This window comes from Crocuta crocuta, unplaced genomic scaffold (assembly GCF_008692635.1).
Source record: "Crocuta crocuta isolate KB4526 unplaced genomic scaffold, BGI_CrCroc_1.0 scaffold312, whole genome shotgun sequence".
NCBI classification, from domain to species: Eukaryota; Metazoa; Chordata; class Mammalia; order Carnivora; family Hyaenidae; genus Crocuta; species Crocuta crocuta.
Window position 1 is genome coordinate 1,558,611 of NW_027527378.1, and position 6,248 is coordinate 1,564,858.

General features: G+C 41.0%; 1 protein-coding gene across 1 annotated transcript in view; it reads right to left on the bottom strand.

Annotated features, from left to right (window-relative positions):
* Positions 1–6,248, bottom strand: part of MAP7D2 (MAP7 domain containing 2) — a 105,004-nt gene that overhangs the window by 74,845 nt on the left and 23,911 nt on the right. The window lies entirely within an intron of this gene.

Sequence of the window (6,248 nt, forward strand, 5' to 3'; positions counted from 1 at the left end):
ATGTGTAACTATGCCCCCAAGTGACACTTGGCAATGTCTGAACACATTCTGGGTTGTCACAATTGGGGTTGAGGGGATGCTACCAGCATCTAGTGGGTTGAGGTCAGGGATGCTAATATCTTAGAGAGGACACAGGACTTCCCCTGGGCACTCACTCACCCCCCCCCCCACACCCCCCAAATCCTCNGTCACCCCCTGCCCTGGTCCCCTCCTCTCTCCCTCACTCCCTCCAATACACCTTTGGGGGCATTTGAGCTACGTTTCTGCCCCTTAAGATCAGGCCAACACTTGTTGGGATGAGCACTGGGTGTTATATGTAAACCAACTTGACAATAAACTATTTAAGGGAAGAAAAAAAAAAAAAAAAACAAATCTTCCAGCCCTAAATGTCAGTAGTGGCAAGGTTGAAAACCCTGCTCTAGTAAACTGCACTGCATGTGACAATTAGAAAGACCTCCCTTTATAACCTTGGTTCATGCCAGATCAATATACAGCAGTAAGAAAAAAGCTATAATAAAGTGATAAACACAGAATCAACAGGATCCCCATGGGGTAGCTTTGTTAAAAGCTGTAGCAATGTGTAGCAGTTTGTAAAATTCTTCTTTTGGGCACCTGGGTGGCTCAGTTAAGCATCAGACTCTATTTTCGCTCAGGTCATGATCTCATGGTTCATGAATCTGAGTCCCTCATCAGGTTCTGCACTGACAGTGTGGAGCCTGCTTGGGATTCTCTCTCTTCCTCTCTCTTTGCCCCTCTCCCATTGCACACATGCATGCTCTCTCCCTCAAAACGAATAAACTTTAAAAAAATCTTCAAAACTAGAGAATCAATACATTTGTTATTGGCCTTTAACAGCATCAACAGGCACAATTAGTTCTCTTAGGCAGGAATGTGACTAAATGCATGAATAGATGTTGGGGCGGCTGGGTGGCTCAGTCAATTGAGCATCTGACTCTTGATTTCAGCTCAGGTAAAGATCCCATGGTTTGTGAGATCAAGCCCCATATTGGGCTCTGTGCACACCATATTGGTGTGCTGAGCCTGCATGGGATTCTTTCTCTCCCTCTCTCTCTGCCCCTACCCTACTTGTTCTCTCTCTCAAAATAAGTAAACTTTAATCAATCTTTTAAAAAATTTTTTTATTTATACTTTGAGAGAGACATCACGAGAAGGTAAGGGTCTGAGAGAGAGAGAGAGAGAGACAGAGAATCTGAAGACAGGCCCCAGGCTCTGAGCTAGCTGTCAGCACAGAGACAGACACGGGGCTCGAACTCACAAACTGTGAGATCATGGCCTGAGCTGAAGTCAGACGCTTAACCAACTGAGCCACCCAGGGGCCCCATAAATAAGTAAACTTTAGAAAAAATATTATAAAATAGTAGTAACAACCTTTATGGAACTGCCGCAATGTCGCTTTCCTAGATGGCAATACAGTGAAACTATGGTGTGAATCTGCAACAGAGGCAAAGATAATGTACTGCCCTGGGGACCTGGAGTGAGAAGGCTTACTTGGCCAGGTCATCCCCTCAACAGCAGAGACAAACACAGTCCATCTGCCTTTATGTGGCTTTCACAGGCCCTGCTTGGCAAAGGAACTCCCTCCTAAGAACATTAATACAAACTGTACCCTTAATCATAGTCTCTGCTGATGAAAACAATTCATTTTGTGCCTTGTAATGATTATCCTGGGGGTACCAGGGAAGAGGTGGAGAAGAGAGATGGATGAAAGCAGTTTTGATCCCTATAAAATTCAACAGCATTTGAAAATTGGGTTTACTTGATTTGATCAGCACTAAAAGGAAGTTTTATGTCTTTGATCAGAGTTTTTAAAAAAAAAAAATCGTTCTTTTTAGGTACTTTTTTTAAACACAAAGAATCAGTAAAATGTAGGTTGCCTCATGACTGCAGTCACTGTGTCCCTTTTTATAGTAACAGGAAGGACGTCTCTGTTCCCAAGGCAACCTGAAGTTTCACTCATCAATACAGCACTGGGTTCTTTCATCAAATATAGTATCAATCATCTGAGGTTTCAAATTGGGGAGTTCTCTGCTCAGGACAGGGCATGATGGTTCTATATACACCACAGCTGAGATGGTCACCAAATGTCAGAAACAAAGATAAAGAACGGGTATCAGGGTAAAACACTATTTGAAGTTTTTCTCCAGGTGATCATTCAAGTGGATAACAAGCCATTTGCTTCGATTTAAGCTAGAGACTTTATGCAGAGAGGTTTCCAGGAAGAATATAAAAACTAAAGGCAGTTCAAATACATGGGGGCTCTGAGGTATGGCTTGGTCCCCCTCAGAGTTCTCTCCCCAGTGTCCTTTTACCCTGTGCCTCAGGCTGCTGAGGCCTACCCTGCACTCCATCCTGCCCTCCCAGCCCAGCTAGGTGGGTCCAGGGCCCGGCCCAAAGAAACCCTGTCCTCCTATGTCAGCTACACAGTCAATGAATAATCCAGATAAGAGTTTATGAGGATTTAAACTGGAATGGAAAGGAAAGGATAAATTATAGCACAGAGACATAGCTGTCACACAAATAGGCAACTAAACGGAGGTGGGAAGGAGAAAGGCAAACATAATAATCTGAGGTTCTGGATCTAGGTAGCCTGGAGAAGAGAGGCTGACACCATTTACAGAAATAAGGAAAATGTAGAGGGAAGATGATCACCAATGAGGTAAGTGTGGTTGTTAAGGAACTTGGGGAGCTTAAAAAATAGCTAAGTGAGAGATTTTGCCAACAGTTAATTTAGAGAATACAGACAATGATAACAATAATGATGATGATAATAACCAACATTGATCATGCCAGGCCCAGTCCTAAATGCCTGACGTGTTTAAACTCATTTAATTTTCCCAAGAAATCTGTAAAAACGAATACTGTCCTCATTTTCCAGGTGGGAAAACTGAGAGATTAAATACCTTCCTGAGGCCACACAACTGATAAATAGCAGAAACTAGATAAAAACTCAGGCAGTCTGCTCTAGTACTACAGACCGGTGAGGGTGGGGAAGCAGTAGTTGCCTAGAAGTGAAAGACAAGGCCTTGCCTTAAAAGCACTGACTACAGAGGAACATATATTTCACTCTGACAACAGAAATCTACAACATGTATTCAACTCTGGGCTTCTAAATCCTTTAAGGACTGAACTTTCAGAACCTGATTTGGACAATAAAGCTTCACAAATCAAGCCTTCTATATTTTCAGAAACTATTATTTCAGACACATGTGACTGGTTACTGAACAAAATAACTGAAATCACTTCACCTCTGTGCAAACTGTCAGAGTTTAATTCACAACCTAACAGCCAAACTGGTTCAAAAATATGTAGACATATCAACTCAATGGTTTAAAATGGTCAAGATTCTTTTAACTTATAAAAGATTCAGCCACTAATTTCTACATTTAAATTCTTTTAAATGTAGGATACATTTTTATGTGACAGAAATATACTACAAATCACCTTCTGTATAAAAATAGTTCTGTGTGGGGCACCTGGGTGGCTCAGTTGATTGAGCGTCTGACTCTTGATTTCGGCTCAGGTCATGATTCCATCCCAGGGTTGTAGGATTGAGCCCCACACTTCAGGCTCCATGCTGAGTGTGGAGCCTGCTTAAGACTCTCTCTCAAATAAAAAAAAATAAATTAAAAAATTAAAAAAAAATTAGTTCTATGCTTGGAAGTCATGTCACAGTGCCCTTGGCCTAATAAGGAGCCACTTTCAGCTCCTTATTTAGGGGTCTGAGAAGTGCTGCTACAGAGCTGGTCCAACTCAGATTTTTGCACACTGTAGGTAGCTACCATTATTTAAATAAATCATGGAGGATTGATTGTAAAGAGGCAGAAGGGAAAGTTTTGGGATGATGGAAGCATTCTAGAATTTGACTGTGGGGTTAGCTGCACAGCTATATAAACTCAAATTATTCACTTAGAATGGTTAGTAAACATTACAGTATGTAAATTACACTTTGAGAAAGCTGTAATAGAAAGGAAGGGAGGGAGGAATATGGTAGGAGAGTAAAGAAAAAGGAACAGAAAAACAAGCACAAATATAGAAAGGGTAGCCACTGTTTTGTAAAAATTGTTTCAGCAACACTGAACTGCANGTAAAGTTGTTCATGATACAAAAAGCTGGAAAACTCCTGTTTCAGGAGAATTACATCAAGGAGTGTGCTGTGCACCCTTGATGGGCATCTGCTAGGGATCTCATTATAATGAGTGCAAGTTCTATTCACTAGGTCTGGGCAAAAGGGAGAATCTACATTTCAAAAAAATTTTTTTTAATGTTTATATTTATTTTTGAGACAGAGAGACAGAGAATAAGTGGGGAAGGGGCAGAGAGAGAGAGGGAGAGACAGAATTCGAAGCAGGGTCCAATCGGAGCTATCAGCACAGAGCCCAACACGGGGCTTGAACTCATCAAACCACAAGATCATAACCTGAGCTGAAGTCAGACACTCAGCTGACTGAGCCACCCAGGCGCCCCGAGAGTCTGCATTTTAAACAATCTTCTGGATGCTGCTGCTGCTGCTGTGGACCCCACTTTAAGCAGCAAGGAGCTGGGGTACATACTGAAGCTGAGCTGGCAGGAATACAGACACATAAGACTGTCATTGTTGGAAGGATTCTTAGAAAACTCAAGTACAGTGTTTCCAAATAGACTGGATCATAAGAACCTTCTAGAAGTACTTACTGAAATACAGATTCCCATAATCAAGATAGTATGGTACTGGCATAACAATAGACACATAGAACAATAGGACCCAATGGAGAGTCCAGAAATGTACAAAACATATATGAACGATTGGATATTCAACAAAGGCATCAAGATAATGCAATAGGGGAAAAAATGATCTTTTCAAAAAATGGTACTGGAACAACTGAATATCCATATGCCAAAGANTAAAACTTTTAGCAGAAAACATAGGAGAATGTCTTCATGACCTTGGGGTAGGGCAAGGAACACGAAAAGCTCAAAAAGCTCAAGCTATCAAAGAAAAAAATTGAAAAAAAAAAGAAAAAAATGATAAATCACACCATCGAAATTTAAATCTTCTGCTATTCAAAAAGACACCTATAAGAAAACGAAAGGGGCAAGGTGGCAGAAAAGTAGGGAGCTCCATGCATTTCGCTTGTACCCATCTCTCAAACAGAGAAGGTCTGAAGTCACAGGACACTGAGCCACAGGAGTTTGGGAAGAGAAAGAGACAGAATACACTGGGAAGGAAACCTCATAAGGCTACCTCAAAAAACAAGCCAAAGTACACATGGTGGAAAGTCCCAAATACCACTACAGTAGGGAAATAAAATAACCTAAGTCTCAACAAGAGAAACCAAGAGACACCATTCAAAGAACACTTCCTGAACAGAGAGGCCCTGGACAGTCAAAGAGCCCGCTTTAATACAGCAGCCCCCCTAGGGGCAGAGAGCATAACAAGCTTTTAAAATTAACAAGAGACAGAAAGCTAACCAAAATGATGAAACAGAAGAACTCTCCTCCAAAGAAACTCCAGGAAGAAATGACAGCTAGAGAACTGCTCAAAACAGATATAAGCAACATAACTGAACAAGAATTTAGAACAACAGTCATAAAATTAATCGCTGAGCTTGAAAAAAGCATGGAAGACATCAGAGAAAATATTGCTACAAAGACTATGGAGCCTAAAAATAGTTGTGATGAATTGAAAAATGTTATAAATGAGATACATAATAAAATGGAGGCGTCCAATGCACAGATTGAAGAGGCAGAAAGGAGAATATGTGATTTAGAAGACACGATTACAGAANGAAAAATGAAAAGGCAGGGGTGCCTGGGTGGCTCAGTCGGTTAAGCATCCGACTTTGGCTCAGGTCATGATCTCAGGGTTCATGGGTTCGAGCCCCGCGTCAAGCTCTGTGCTGACAGCTAGCTCAGAGCCTGGAGCCTGTTTCAGATTCTGTATCTCCCTCTCTCTGACCCTCCCCTGCTCTCTCGCTCTCTCTCTGTCTCTCTCCCTCCCTCTCTCTCCCTCTCTGAAAAAATAAAACATTTAAAAGATTTAAGAAAAAAGAAAATGAAAAGGCAAATGAGACAAGGAGAAAATATTCACAATACTGATGTCTGACAAAGAACTTGCATCCAGAATATAATAATAAGTTAGAAAAGAAAAATACTTGAACCTAACAAAAACTCTTGACCAACCTCACCTGTGATAAAGATGTAAAATTCTGAAATATAAGCAAATAAAAAAAATTCTTACAGCTAAATAA